This window comes from Enoplosus armatus, chromosome 10 (genome assembly GCF_043641665.1).
Source record: "Enoplosus armatus isolate fEnoArm2 chromosome 10, fEnoArm2.hap1, whole genome shotgun sequence".
In the NCBI taxonomy this organism is placed as follows: Eukaryota; Metazoa; Chordata; class Actinopteri; order Centrarchiformes; family Enoplosidae; genus Enoplosus; species Enoplosus armatus.
Window position 1 is genome coordinate 6181501 of NC_092189.1, and position 16662 is coordinate 6198162.

Sequence of the window (16662 nt, forward strand, 5' to 3'; positions counted from 1 at the left end):
AGAGAGAGAGAGAGAGAGAGAGTGAGGGAGAGAGGTAAGTCCAGGTATTAAAGGTCAGGGCAGACTATGAATCATCTGTTATGGATGAGGAGCGACCTTCATCTCCGTCTCATCTCCATACAGAGAATAGCCCTTTGACTCAACTCCTCGGCAATAATGTTCCGCGACTCAACCCTCACCTCTCAAACCATATGCCGCCAATTCTCCTTGATTGCTTTCACTTAGCATCCGTGACAAAAAGCCATATTTCAGTGTACCTACCTCGCTGTTGGGCCATTTAAAAATACATTTTATTAATGGTTTATCATTAAGTGGTGTCAAGTTTATGTATATATCCCTTTATCTCAAGCATGCCTGAAGGGATTTAATGGAGACAAAAGCCTACTTATATCTAACTAATACACAATCAATCACATAACAAAATGGTGCAATACGATACACAACAAAGGAAACCATAAAAAATCCCACGGAACACAGTAGCATGGTGAAAAGATATAAACAGGGCTGAAACTATTATTTTCAGAACTGATTTATCTGTCAATTATTTTTACTATCAATCCATTATTTATTTGTCATTTTTTGGCCAATTTGTAGGCAGCGGAATAAGCTGAAAACACAAAATTCAACACAAATATGTTAGCAAACAGTTGTCTATTGACACACGCTAATGTTGCAGACATGGAGCAACATTAACATTAATTTGGTGTCAGGTTTCTGGCCACGTGACGAATGTATGTCCAATATTCACTCTCCTTTTTGCTCCGTTTTGGTCTCCACCAACTCCTGAAGGAAATCTCTTTAGCTGCTAAATGCTTCATTGTGTTCACCACTTAGTTGTTGACTTTGATAAAAAATAATAAAAATATTGATTAGTGCAGCTTTAAAATGTCAGAAAATAGTGAAATATGCCCATCAAAATAGCACAAGGTGATTTCGTCAACTTTTTGTTTTTATCTTATTTTATTTATTATTTGATTATATTTGATCTTTAGTACTGTTTTTCTCAACCAACACAGAAAAGCAGGAGAGAAGCTATGTTCCTTACTCAATGACTTGAACAATTAATTGATTATCAAAATTGCTACTGATTCAACTTCTGTCAATCAACTAACCAATTTTGGATCTAGACATAATGGGCTTATTGCCCAGCACCATAGAGAATGAAACTTCTCAAAAATATTCAGTGAGTGATCTGACCACGCAGAGGAGCCAGCACGTCATAATAAAAGTGGACAATGGAACGACACCATCAGTATGCAGTACAGCTCCAACTACTCCTCCCTCATTCAGTCATCTTGTCCCATTTCCCCTTGATTCTTATTCTGGTTTCTGTCAGTCTTTCTCCTTTCAAACTCTGTCATAGTGGATTATGTGGGGATGTGCCTGTGCTCACTTTCTGAGCCTCTGATAGAAATCACCACTGCCCTTTTCCCCAGGTGGCTCTAAGGTCTCATCCTCCTTGACATACAATAGCTTTCTTTACACGTGATTTCATTCAACATGTGCGCACACACACACAGACACACACACACGCAAACACAGCGCGCCGCCACCACAACTAGATTCACAAATGTCCTCAAACCGAGCAACCCTGGGCCGACCCTGTGAGTCATAAATCGTGCAGGTGGAGTGGAGGTGGAGAGAGGTGGTGGGCGGGAGGAGGGCCAGGGTCAGTGTGTTTCCTCCAGAGGCCAGAAGGTGAACTGCAGAGCTCTCCCTCCTGGCCCCTTCATCATCCCTCTGACACAGACAGATTACACCGCCCACACAGCCTCACCCTCCCCACCCCCCCTTTACCAACACCTTTCCTCGCCTTTTCTAGCTTTCCCTCGCCCTCCATCCTCCCTAACTTGATCTTCTTCTGCTCTATTTTTGCTCCCTCTTCCCTCCCCTTGTTTGTTTCTTGCTGTCCTTTGCTTTGTTTCTGTTGTTTCACTGTCTCTGTCTTGCCCTGTATGATATAGGTGCAAATCAAATTTGTGCCCTTTGACCCTTCAAGAATGTCTGAGCACTGTTTTCCTCTGCTCCTTCCTTTCGCTCCTCTCGGCCTTGCCATCTCTCCTCCTGTCACCTGGCATTATGCAGGAGGGGCGTCTCAACCCACAGCATGGTCTGAGCCCACTTAGGTCTGAAACTCTGCACACTCCCTGCTCCAACGCTGTCCTCAGATCCTTCCTTCCTTTCACTTTCCTCCTCCTAGCACCCTAAACCTGTCCCTGATCTTAGAGCTCATAAATTCTGCACAAGGACATGACGAGGCAGCCAGGACTCTCTCTCAATACTGATTTCTGTTCTCTCCCTCTCTGTCCCTGGATGTTACTCTTTCTTCTTGTCTCCTTTGGTTCTATTGACTTCCATCCTGAATCCCCTCTATTCTTTCTTTCTTGCCTTTGTTTATGCTTTCCTGACACCCTCAGTATGCACGCTCAGGATCTGCATGTCTTGTGTTCCCACAAGCAGCTTCTAAATAACTGCCTATCTATCATCAACAATAATGTGCAGGACCGGGCTGACTTATTCATCCTCACACAAGCACAACAATGAAGAATGATTGCTATTATTGCTTGGCATTGGCAGAAGGATTTACGCCAGTTTATGTGTTGTTTAAGAGTATTTCGCCATGTTTATTGAAAAGGCAGCAGATTAGTCCACATTCTACTTGTTGGGCTGGATTTCCTGCTGCCGTGGGTAAAGCTGTATGCTGCGTTAAGGGAATTTACAGCCCTTCCGTATAGCCGATGGATACTCACAAGACATCAAAAGATTTACTGTTTCTCCCTGGGTGGACCTGGCACTCTGATACTCATGTTTAGAAGCTGGCAGACACACCAGTGGAGAAATAATTGAGATAAATCTCAACTCCAGAGGGAGACGGACATTTGGCTAAAGTTGGGACTGGATTTTTATCATCAAAGAAAAGAGAATTAGGCTGAGTTGCACTGACCTTGGAAAAAAACACAGAAGGAGGGGAGAGGAGAGGAGTGAAGGAGAGGATGATAAAGTGATGCTTTTCACATTCAGCTCAGATTTAGGGAGAAAATGTAGCCAAAGAGTTTAAGACAGACAGCGCCAAAAGAGGTGTGAAAGAGGAGAGAGGTGGTGATGAGACAAAGGGACATGATGAGGAATTGCTTCAATTAACTATTACAGGCCAATCACTCTCAATCAAAGAATGTCTTTGTTCTCCGTTCCTGTCAAAAGAATAACAGTTATAACGGCCCCCTGTGGCAGTGCAATACAATCCGATCTGATTGATGCCTTGGAGAGGGGTCTAAGAGAGCATCAGCGTTGATTACAGCTATTTGAAGGGAAGGAGCCACCAGGGATTTTCCGAGCAGAGAGCGAGGGAGAGGTGAGGAAATTTGTAAGGTGAGAAATTAGATGAGGTGAGAAAGACTAATTATATCAAGTTGTGGATTATGTATCTTATCTAGCAGTAATAGTAGAAAGACGTGTTGGCATACAGTAACATCAGGATGTGGTGTGTGTGTGTGTGTGTGTGTGTGTGCGCCTTTGTGTGTGTGCTGCATACTGACTGCTAACACCTGAGCCCTCAAGAGTGCAGGAAGTCAGCCTTCTGGTGTTGTTCAAGTTTCCCTTCTACTGTACTTTCACCCTTCAAATGTTGACAGCAAAGCTGCCAAAAGAGCTGCCTCGATGGATGAAAGCGAGAGGAATTGTAAAATTGTACAGAATACCAACATCATGGTCTGTCAGCCGCTAAAAACAACCACCTAAGTGCAAAATAAGCATATATTCTGCAAAGGAATCCCACTGAAGCTGTGTTTATGGAGGAGAAGGCTTAATGTGTGCATGTATGAAAGTTCCATTTATACCTACAGCACAGTGTGCATGCAGGGGTGAGAGTCGTGCACACACACACACACACACACACACACACACACACACACACACAGATACCCAGCCTCAGGAGTAAGTCATTCAATCTGCCCTACCATATCCCCAGGCTCTGTGGGTCTTGATGACATGGCCTGACGTATTATTACAGCATCTAAATGATGCTATAGCTGTAGCTGATCATGGCCATGCCGCTTCTGTACAAAGTACAAACTGTGTGTGACTGACAAGTGAATGTAGACAGGTCTACCTGCACAATTGGCCCCAGTGAGTGACTCTGGCCATAAATAAAGACCAAACCAAATTAGCCCGAAGGGTTCACTGGCAATTACAGAGCAACTGAAAGTGAAGCTGAAGAGCATGTGGTTTCATAGAGTCTTTAGCTGGTCTGTGTGGCTTGTGAATGTGAATGTGTGCGTTATGTCGGCGAGTGCAAGCTTGTGGAATGCGGCGAGTGTGTGGGTGTGCATGTTTGCGTGCGTGCGGTGAAGTAGCTAGGCGAAAAGATAAGGCATGGCAGTTAATCACATTGTGCGCATATGCAAATATAGAGCGGATAAATCAGAGTGTCTGCAGTTGAGAAATTCACACTCCCACACACACACACACACACACACACACACACACACAACTTTCATGAAGACTCTGAGGTTGCCCATGTGCACTAAAGGGGGGAAAATAAACCTGCTCACTCAATCTCTGCACTGTGAAATGGCACTGTGCACCATACTGATATTAAGTGTGCATAGGTTTGAGTATAGGGGTGTGCATATTTGTGTGTGTGTGTGTGTGTGTGTGTGTCTCAAAGAGTGTATGATTCCACACCTGTATTAAAAAATGACAGTCACGAGTATGAATGCATCAGGCTGCCATCAAACACTGCTCTGTGATCTATGAAGTGCAGCACTGTAGTACAAGTGCTGCTTCCAATGCCGCTTATTTTCCCCAATCAAACACTTACCATCAATCAATACAAGATAGCGCCATAAATGAGGACGGGTGTGTATTTCTGGTAGATCTTTGGTAAGCAGAAATAATTCATGCTTCTTATAATTAATTATTCATTAAAGCCCCACAGAACAGACAGTGGCTTAGTAATTAAGTCTGAATCAGACACTGTGGCTCATCTAATTATCAACCACTGTAAGTTTGTTAACATATTAACCCGCATTAATTAATTATTGATAGCTGCCTTTTTTTTTTTTTTTGTTGCTGTTAGTTCCCGACTACACATGTATGGTGAGGCGAGACATTGCGAGCATGCCGAGAACTGGTTGGAGATTTTGCAACAGTTTAATTTCTCTGCGAATAAACATTTTTTGGTGAAAATATGCGACTTGGCGGTAATTGCCTTGTTTGATAGCAGGAAAAAAAGAGATCTAAAGCAATCACAGAGGCAGCAGACAAACTCAATTATAAAAGCAATTGAAATGCTTTGGACTAGAAAGCTCCATGAAAGGCTGAGGGGTTTGAATCAGTGCGGAGCGTCTGCAGATTATGTCGCACTGTTTAGAACATCAAACAAACACACGGAGGTCTATCAATAGAGGCTCTTTTACCAAACATGCCATCACAACAACAAGCCAGCGAGGCTCCGCAATGGTGGAAAGAGGAAACGGGATCAGATGGGAGGAAACAAATGTTTTCACGACTGAAAACGTGGAAAAGAGGCACTAAACTATTATAGATTGCAAATCTGTATGTGCAGTTTCCACCCAAACAAAGTTTCCCACATACAAAGACATCACAGTAGCTCAGCCAGAGGCAGCTCCAGCAGTCTTTATCACAGACAGTTTTGCAGCCATTTCAGATTTTCCTTCCACATTTTCCAAAAGCACTGTATGAGTGTTTCTTTGGAGGGAGGTCTGGCCACTGGTCTCTTGGAAAGCAGCAGGTGATAATGGTACCCAGGTGCAAACATTTACAGGCTCTGTTTTCCCATCCCTGTAACAGCAGCTGACCCCCCCCCCCCCCCAACCTCCCCCTCCATTCCCCCCTCTCACAGGCAGGTTCAATTGGACTGCCAAGTCGAACTGTGCCTGCCACTATCAGTCTACGTATTCATCTTTCTGTCAGTGTGTTTAAAGAATCAAGGTAGAAATAACCTGCATGGGCATGAGTTCACTATCTCTCCCCCTCATCAGAGCCCCCTCCACCACCCCCAACTGAGACAAGTGCCTCCATCTGTATGTGCGTGTGTGTGTTGGGCATTGACCTCGAGTAAATGCAATTTATTCCTCCACTGTGGCAAAGCTCCACTCCTCCTGTCAGCTTGCCAGGCTCCCAGTGGAGGTTGACAGGCCAGCTGCCAGCAGCAGCCATCTCGACCAGTTAAAGGGACACATGTGTCACATTTCCCATGATCACGCTGACGTTGTCAACCTGACATACCTTTAACAAGGCACCCATAACTAACTCTATGTCCCTTCACTGGGAGAGGGACCCAGAGGCTGTCAATCAAAAACAAGCATGCACAAGCACACTGACTGGCACAAACGTTGCACCTTTGATGCACAGACACAGCCTTTGGCCTTAAGCCTGCATCTCTTATTGACTCGGGGCTTCATTACACACACAGTGAGCTTCAGTAATCTCTCTGAAGCTACCCTACACACTCCGACTACAAACAGGGTAGCTGTCAGTCTGCATAGTGTTCTACCTAATACATTACTTGAATAGCAGGCGTTTTACAGGTAGAGCCTCGTTTTAAGTCAGCATAAATTTGCCTCTACTAAGCCCATTGACTATATTTTCTTTGGTCCTTAGCAAATCTTGGCAGTGGGCTGACTACTTCCTCCCAGAATATCTATGAGTCCTCCTCTGACCCATGGTGATTAGCACGCAGACTAGCTACTTTCTGAGATGGATCTCTGTTTTTCAAAGTAGCCCAAGACACGTCTTATCCATTTATCTGGTGAACAATCAAGTTCCAGGCACATGACATTGCATGACATTAGGCTCAACACAATGATCCATCTAGCACTGCCATCAGGCCAGACTTGGCTCAAAATTATTTTTCCATATAAACATAGTCTAGTCTATGCATTTGTCTGCAATTATGAGGACAAATTGTGCTTCTCCAACTTATTTGATCTTATCTTAACCATATGCGACAGGTAGAAATATTGGGATGCCTTACTTTACCTTATTTTCTGGGTACACTATTGCATGCATAAACAGGACGTAAGCGGTTTCTCCAAATTGCTTTGTCCAATCATGATCAGAGTTTCTGAGTAGTTTGAAAGTACCCGTTACTGGTGGAACATTTCAACCAATTCAAGTGCCACCATCCGGACCGAAGTTGAGATCAGATTTTAGGCCGTAACACACTCATGTAGCTTTTGTCCGCTGGGTCTGTAGGTCAAGAGAGAACCCAATGAACGTAGTTTGATCAACATTAAGCAGTAAAATCAGCCACTATTTTGAGTTTTGTTTAAAACACTTTTGGTGTTTGACAGCTGAGTCCTCATTCTGTTTTGATATTTGAGACTTCACCAGAGAAAAACATTTGTGCAAATAATGACTACACACACGTAGCGTGACCTTGTTATAGTGCAGAAAAACCCCTTACAGATATGAAATACCACAAATTCTCACAAACACACAAAAGTGTTTCATTGTGCAGTGTTTCATGACAACATCTGAATTTCACCCTAAAACTGTTTTAATTCAACTATATAATTATATAATTGACATTTGTGTCAATCTTATTTTTATTATGTTTATCAAGAACATCAGAGCATTCAAAAACCTACATTTAGTATGACTTTATTATACAGTAGACTACTGTATGTAGAGCATAGGACCTTTTGGTCAATCTAATGGTTAATGTAACATGTTCAAGACCACGAGTCAACTGGGATTTTCCACTGAAAATATGTGCTCTAAAGATGAAGAGGAGACGAGTGTGCAGTATGCATTATTTACCAAAACTGACTGTGTCACAATGCAATGCAGTTGAACAGGCTTATCAGATTCTTATAGCAGTGAGAGATTAGTTTTAAGATTGATGCAGCTCTGTCAGGAACGCTTACATCCCATAATGCAGACTGTTGTTTGGCTGTGACAAAGTCAGCAGTAAATATACAAACAGGACGTCGGCCATATCTCTGCAATTCTGTCTCCAATCATGTAAAAATTGCTCACTGGCTGGATAAGACCTCGATGTACCTGCGTGCTTTTGCTTGATGCTCTTTTGCTTGGCCCTCTGGATTTGCTGCTGGCAGCTATATTTTCAGCCTCCGTTTTGGGAGAAACGAGTCTCTGGCAGAAGTTCTCTTTGTGGCTGCTCAGTGATGCATGTCTGTTGCACAAACCATTGCCGATCTTCTAATTATCATGGATGCTGCAGCGAGAAAAGCGAGCTGTGGTAGAAATAGCATGACCCAATGGCGTCTCCCTAATTTGCATTATCATAGAGTATGCTGCTGTTTGCCTTGCTGTGTGATTAATTCATGTGTGTATCATTAATGCAGGAATGTCCAGGGGCAAAGACAAAAGCTCGGTCGATGTGAAATGAAACACAGGAGCAGGCTGTTAAAAATTGCGCACACATATGCACACGCTCACACACAGACCGAATCTTGGAGCTATAAACACAGAGTGACTTATCTGATGCCCTTGTTTTGAGAAGTAGTGCTCTGTTTAAACCAACAGAAACAATGATAGTTGACCCTCTGAGAGGGAAGGCAGCCACAGGGCCAGTTTAATATGCAGATGAGGTGTGGGAGCGCTGCACGCTGCAGGATTTACACGCAAAACATTGAGCTCTCTCTTTCTCTACCTCTCTTTATCCATTCATTCACCCTCTTGTTCTCGCATTCCCTCCATTCTCTATTGTTTCTCCATTCATTTCACATTATTTTTTATTCTCTGTTGCGCTCACTTTCTCCCTTTACCCGCTTTCTCTCTCAGTTCTGAGCTCTATTTTTCTTCCTCCATCAATTTAATCTGCTCTCCCTCTCTCTTTCTCTATTTTGTGAGACGCAACAATCACTCTGCACTAAATGCTATGGGAGCCGGAGGTAGAATAACGATGGCATATTCATTCCAAAGTTATAACGCAGAGCAGCTGGCACACAGGCAACACAGCCCTAGGAGATCTTCTAACTCCACTGCTGCAGCCGGCGAATACAGTTTGGGGAGTGGAAGATTCTGGAAAAGTGAAATGCAGGCTGCGGTGATTAGAGCTATGCATTTAAGGGACACTACCACCATGACTCCACTGCTGGAGCAGAAGCAGGCGAGCGGTGTTTGCTGAGTTAATGGTTTGAGTATGGGCCTGCTGACAGCATGGAAAGCTTGATTCGCACTGATGAAACAAACTGGGAAACGCTCCTATGCACACACTGCTACGTTTTCAGCCATTTCTGCAAATGAGACCGGCGCCCAATGTGTGAAGATATTCATTTGCCTAAGCTGCTTATATCTCAACCACCAGCCAAGACAGACACCGTCCAGCATGGGGATCCTGGCTGTCCTGGTCTGAGGTTGGTGGCCGAGCAGCGATGTGCCACGTGAGGCACATTTACCTCTGGCTGTGGCTCCTTTTTTTTTTTTTAAAACTCCCCGGCTGTTCAACATGCTAATAACCGCGACCGGTTTAAACCCCACCGCTTCACTCGGCGCCCCGGCCCCGCTATCTCGACTCTGACGGCGTGCCTCGCGGCCGTGAGGCTGAGTGAGATGGGGACAAATGTGTTTGTCTGTGTGGGGAATAGAGAGAGACGCAGAGAATGAGACCGAAAGAAAGCAGAGGAGAGAAAAGAAGAGGGGAGGGAGGGAGAGAGAGGCCGACGGGGCAAGAGGGAGAAATGTGGTGGCAGCGTGTCAGCTCCTGATAAGGGCATTAGTCTGCCCCCTGTGGGTCGAAGTGAGAGACTGACACTGCGAGCGCTCACACATACATGCGCACACGCCTCTCTCTGTGGATATCAGCTTTGCTTTCCGGGGGTAGTCAACAAAAAATAGATAAGACCTGCGCATGGCAAACATCAACAACTAAACTCTCAATCACTGGAGTCGCTCTCTGAACTCCTCTGTCCAAACCTACACAGACTTACTTTTTACATACACACAGATATTATTTACCAAATGTGTACCGAAAAGAAAGAAAAAAAAAAGAAGTACCCCTTCATGTAGTGAACAGAAGGAGTCCAGAGATGCGAGCCAAGGCTGTTGGGTCCTGTGGGACTGACGCCTCTTTCATGTCAGGCATGGGATCCATCCTAAATGGAGCAAGGCCTTTTATTTACCGAGCTAATTGACTGCAGAGGCGCATGTGGAGCCAACTCTAAACAATGCCCCAGATCTTGTATTCATAAGTGAGTGTTTGAAGGACACAAGATAATCCCTGCAGCTTACACTATGGAGAGACTATAAATTTGGGCAACAGCAGCGTGCCCAATAGTGCTGCAACATTGCTGGCTAAATTAAAATTATGGATTACTATTTAACAACTGTTTGCCGTGTTGTAACAATATTATGTGTCACAGCAGGCCCGCTGCAGCTATGTCAACACCGGGGCACAAGGATGATTCATGAGATGAGAAAAGGGGGGTGGGAGGGATAGAAAAAGAGGCAGAGGGAGCGGAGAAAAAGAAGGAAGGCTCTAATTTGGAGCGAGGAGCTCACCAGAGGACACAAGACAAGATCAATGCCGGAGAATCACAGAAGCCACGGCTTCAAAAAAGAAACGGACAGATATTTCTCTGTGAAGTCTACCACTCATTACCATTGGTAAGAGGGTGCGAGGAGGAGGATGAGTGTGGGCTGTGGCAGATGGATGACAGGGAACCATGGGGCTCCAGGCAGAAATCTCCAGTGCCTGTATAAGAGCTGGTTAGTCGGCGCACAATGGCCACAGAAGAGTCTGTGAAGTGCAGTGAGTCAAAGAGGATAAAATACCTGACCGAGCAAGAACAGGAGGGGTCTTGGGACAGAATATTCTATTAATGTATAAAGGCAGAGATACAGCATTTTCTAGAGGTATAAGGGGCACGTATATTGAGAATAACACTCTTCAGATCATCTGTCAAATTGTAGCAGGAATCTGCTCCAATCTTGTTTTCTTGTCATCATATTTTTCCTCCTCTATCTGTATGAACTCAGGAAGTTCAAAAAAGTAACAAAAAAGAATCAAAGCGCACAAGCTGAGCGTGACTGACAGAGGAGGCCGTGCAGGACCGTGGGTGTAGCCTGAGTGACAGGCCTGTGGCTAAATCTCCTGTGCGACCTGGAGACTAAAGAGGTGGCCAGGTGTGTGGGTGTGATTGGTGAGGGCAGTAAACAGATTATTTCTTCTTCCTGGCAGCACATGCTTTCTGTGCAAAGGCAGCCCCCACAAGCCCAATCTAGTCTTGTTATGGCCTTCCCAGACTACAGTATGCGGTATTGGCTATATAATGGCCTGAATCCACAGATGCTGGGTGGCAGAAGCGATAAAATAAGCATAACAATCTGCCATTTTAACCTCTGTAGTGTGACATGCTGGGAGACAACCAGTGCTGCATATGAGACACCTCACAACGCATTTAAGAAGGTTTGCATCTGTGGTGAGTTCAGTGACACAGAGCAGTCAGAGCACTTTAAACTACTGTGTTACTTTTTCATTCAGTCTAAGTGCTGGAAAGATGGTTAAATTATTATTAATAATAAATATTATGAGAAGAAAGGGTCCATCCTGGCCTCTTCTTCTCACCAAAAATCCAGGCTCATGTTGTGCTGTACAGAACCCATTAGCCAATCTATGGACTCCATGATGACTTTGATGAATGATGCTGTAGATGATGTTGTTCCCTCCCCCGTGACATTGTTCTCAATTCGTTCCCTTTGTCCTCTTCTCTCATTCATATTCACAGTCACATTACAATACAAACCAAAGGAAATATATCTAGGGTGAAATATGAGCGCAAAACTACACAAATATTGCAGATGTGTCATAACAAAGTTTAAGATAAGACTATCCAGAAAAGTATGTGAGATTGTAGCATATATACAGGATAAGAATATGTTCTTCTACTCTGGTACAGAATGTTTTATCAAATCTATTCATATTAATAATGTGCAAAATGTGAACATTTGGGTATGTGTAGCACTAACTGTAAAAACTGAAGATGGCACCATATAAAACATGACCCTGTTCACGGTTTTATATTGTCATCATCGACCAAAGTTATATAAATCCAAAGTTGCAGTAGTTGTACTCGAATAGTTTAGTTTAATTGGTACGGTCATTAGTGCAGCGTTAGTGCGAGCCATAATAATTAGTGCAAGTTCAAGTTTCAAGTTCATCTGTCAATTCAGCAATATCAAATACAGCTGAAAAATGAAATAGTATAAATAAAAATGATTTAAGAAAATGAAGTACAGCTAAATTAACTATTGTTTATCTCTCAACACTAAAGCCATGCTGGTTTCAGTGTCTTAGCCTTAGACTTGACACACTTGGTGTCCACATTTTACAGCCACAGACTTCTGCAATGGATAAAAAAAACCCCTCCCTAACCCCAGCTTTCCTGTGTGTGACAAAGCCTTATTGATGACAGAAGTCAGAAGAGACCAGGAAGACTTGTTCCAGCTAGCAGGCGGGACAGGAGAGAGGAAATACAAATGTAGTACAACAGCAGAGAAGACACACTGCTGGAATCCACTCTTGTCAGCTAATAACTAAGGGTATAATGATTAACCAATTCAAATCGACACTCCGGGCTTAATGTCTGAAATATGTGTGCATTAATTCAAATAGCTTGAACTGGGCTAAAGCTAGGAAGGAATCAGAGCTGAATCTGCAGACTTCTCTGTATTAGAAAAGCTTAATATGACAGGCGTATTTTGGCTTAAGTTTAGGGCCTACAAGTGCCATTTTCTCCTGTAAGCCAAGGGAAGCCATGCTTACCCTATTAGTCAGGCTATTATTGTCATTTTAATAAAAAGATCAAATAATTTCCCTTGTCATATGGCAAATTCTGTATTTTTATCTTGTTCTTGTGGCCAGCTTATTACCCATTTTCTTTACTGACAATTTCTTCAAATGACAGAAACAGCTTCCCTCTGGGTTGCAAAGTGTGCAATTGTTGGTCAGTTTGTGTGCTGAAGACGTGTACTGAGATGCGGTACAGGCATTTATGCCTGTGTGGGTGTGTACCGACTGTGATTGATTGTATCTCACTGACTCTCCTGTTAGCTTTTGTGCATCTGCTATAGAATTTGGTGACGTCAAGCAGACACTGTAGCCCAATCAACCTTCAACCTGATGCCACGTTCACATCATATGGTGTGGATGGTAGTACCCATGTTTACGACTTGGGGGCATTCATGTAACCTGACAACTCAAGATGTTTGCAGAGTTGCCAGTGTGACAACATGGTATTACAGTCATTAAATCTCAATTTCTTTGAATGACAGGCATGATGTGAGGCGTACATGTTTGTTCGGTTATCAGGTACTTCGGTGTTACTATTAAGAGCCAAGTCGTATATATCTTTTGAGAAAACTTGACGTGAAAGGTTACAAGTTGAAAACTGGTAATTACAGTAACTCTGATATGACATGAGCAGAGGTAGGCGTTGTGGCGCTGTGAAGCTGTGAATGGTCAAGACTCAAAAAAGCTCAACACTAAATAATCTACATTTACATAGTTTCTTATAATTCTTCTTCTACAAGGCAGTGTACCACAGAACAGATTGTTCCATTTCTAGAGTTTTACACAATGTGAGTTATGGACCACGATGCTAACACGATAGACCAGAAGTGCTCAAATACGAGTCTTAAAGGTCCAGAGTATCACAGGTCCAGTAAGGGTGCAATCAATTATGAGATTTAAGTGCCACAAACTCCTGAACTATGTACGTTTCTGCATTGATGGGAGAAGCGATAACTTCTTGGTGGAGACACTGATGCAAGCGTTCATTAGTGAGTCTGTTGGGATACGAGTTCTTCACCGTATTTATCTTTGAAAATGCAGATTCGCAGCAGTATGTTGAAGCCACCTTCTGCAGGCAAGGAGCCCCTTCAGCAGGGACCCCAGTGAGCATCCTGCAGAGGCAGGTTTTCTTGGAGCACAGTCAACTCAGTTTGCAGAGAAGCTGCATTAACCCAGGGGCAGATTCTCTGCTCTTCCATCGAGAATTCAGTGACATTTCTGTCAAGAAATTTCCCATGCTGAAGTCCTCAAAGCGGATTTGGAAAATTTCAATCAGCTTTTCCAGGAACTCAGCATGGTTCTGATGGAAATTTTTTTCCACTGGTTGGTTCCAAAAGTTTTGGAAAGTGCAACCTGCCCTCCTGTATGTGAAGCGTAAACACCTCCGGCTTCCTCTGAAAAGCACACACTGCAGGCACGATGTCCCCTCACTCTGTTGCGTCTGCCCTGAAGCTTGACATTAAGGTCATTGAGGTGGGATGTTAGATCTGTCAAAAATGCATCAAGCTTTTATTTTCACTTCATTTTGCAGGAAATCAACAAACATTTTTTGGCTGTTGCATTTCTGTGCTCAGATAGAAAGGTTTGAAGCTCTGCGCGAATGGCCTGAAAACGCTCCAGCACTCCTGCCCACACTGAGCCACCTGGCATTGTTGTGAAGGAGCAAATCATCAAAAGTTGCACCGACCTCTGTGAGAACAATGTGCAGCGTGTGACGCTGCCTTCACATCGTTGACAAGTCACATCACAGTTGTCATTACTTCTGAGTACATTGTACACCGCAGACTAGCACACAGAACTGTTGAGGGTTTAAGCGTTACACCAATCCTCTCTCTCTCTCTCTCTCTCTCCCTGTTGTGGATGGTACTCCATGGCGAGTGAGATGAATTGTGCCCCTTTTTATGCCATCACTTAGTTGCTGGAGCAAATCTTCAACAAATATCATCTTGCTTCAGAGGAATCTGAGAGCCGTATATGATTTATTTTGTCTTTCATTTCATCCTTTCGCTTTCCTTCCAGCATGGCCTCCATCACATCACTCATACACTCTTTTATTAGTTCAGCGGCCGAAAAGGGCTTCTTGTGTTTGCCTAGGACTCATGCTACTCTCAGCGAAGCCTCCGTTGCCTGCTCTTGCTGTTTCATTGATTTTACAATTATTCTTCTAGAGGCGTGATACGGCGACTTCAGCTGGTTTAGTTTCGTGGTTCTTACCTCTGTGTTCTTGGGGATAGTTTTGTTCAAAATGGGCACCTGACAACCACCTTAGCGGGCGGCTGAATGATGGGTGGGGTGACGTGATAGCTTTCTGTCACTCGAAAGCGGTCTGGCTCACTGTGATCCAGAATAAATTATATTTTGGTCCGGATCCGGACCGGGGACCACCTGTTGAGTGTAGGCCTTTTTTTTTTTAAAGCAGACTTTTTGACTTGTTATAGTCAGAATAGCACAGGTGCAACTAATAACATTACAATGGCCTCATTCCATTGAAGTGTCCCAGTAAGCCATGACAGTGAGCCAGCACGCATAATACCAGGGTCCTGAATCTGGAACACCTGAATGGACTGCTGCCATGATTATTAGTTATTTAGTCACAGCTGTGGTTTTCCTGCTGTGACATGGCAAAATGTCTGCTGTGGAAAAGATGTAGCAGTACTTTGGCACACAAGGCAGAAAAACCTTCCTTTTTAAACACCATTTTGTAAGAATACATTATTTTGAAGGTAAATCAATTGAGGTATATAAAATAATTACCTTCAAAAGTAACTTTGACTAAATCAGTTTAAACTTAAAAAAAAAAGGTTGAGAAATAGGCACAACCAGCGTGAATCTATCAATCCAGCCTCGCTGGTGTCGACAGCACAGGCTGCTGGAGGGTGTGTGTGGGGTGTTTTTGTGGCAGAACACAGTCGGCATTAAGCATTATTTTATCTAAATATTGGAGGGTTACAGAGAAAGTGCTATTTTACGAATTATATGAGAAACGCTTTCAATGATTGCGTCTTCAGTCAAAACACAACACAGGAATCAGTCATAACATTAATGCTTGAGTAGGGATTACGCTTCAGAAAGCTGATCCTAGATAAACATTTTTGCATTTTAAAGAGAAAGAAAGTCTGAACTACAGAGAATAATAAATCTAGTTACAATGGAGTTGTACTGCAATTATCTTTTGTCTGACAAAATAGACCATTAGTTCACATTAGTTAATAATTTGTACATAATTTGAAATGTTGGGAGCCAGTTTCTTAAACAAATGCAAGAATCTAGTAAATTTCTGACTTTAAGCCAACGGATACGACGCAGGAGGAATTTATAGATACTGATATATTATCTAGGAATTATACATGCTCTTACACAGCATTGTGACTAACTTGGACTGATACGTGGTCATGAAGCCAATATAAAGTGTGATCATAATATTGTCGTATGGAAAACAAACATATCATTCTCCCACACGGATCCCCATTTTCCAAATACTGCACTTCCAGGGGAACAGTGTTCAGAGGGCACAATGTCTCAAAGATAGTCCCAGGGTTATCAAAGTGACTTTTTATGAGACTGTGATTTTTATGAGTTTCTGCGTGTCCCATGTCGATCTCAATACCGATTCTGATCGTATGAAGTGGTGAGATGTGGTGAAATACATGCACACTGCCTGAATTTTTTTTGTCATGAAATCAGGAAAATATTAAATTATTGAAAATGTCAGTGTAATGAGCTGCTTCAATAAAAAAGTTTTGACCTTCGGAAAACGAGTCAAAGTCTAGTCCTCCAGCAAGGTACCAAATATTACTGAATACAGATATGTGAGCTCTGATCACAGCTCTTTATTTATCAGTGTGTAGGAATGATAAATGTAATCAATGGTCATGGCAACA

At 43.2% G+C, this 16662-nt stretch overlaps 1 protein-coding gene across 1 annotated transcript in view; it reads right to left on the reverse strand.

The window, feature by feature from the left end:
- The window catches only part of tenm1 (teneurin transmembrane protein 1), a 138943-nt gene that overhangs the window by 21855 nt on the left and 100426 nt on the right, over positions 1–16662 (reverse strand). The window lies entirely within an intron of this gene.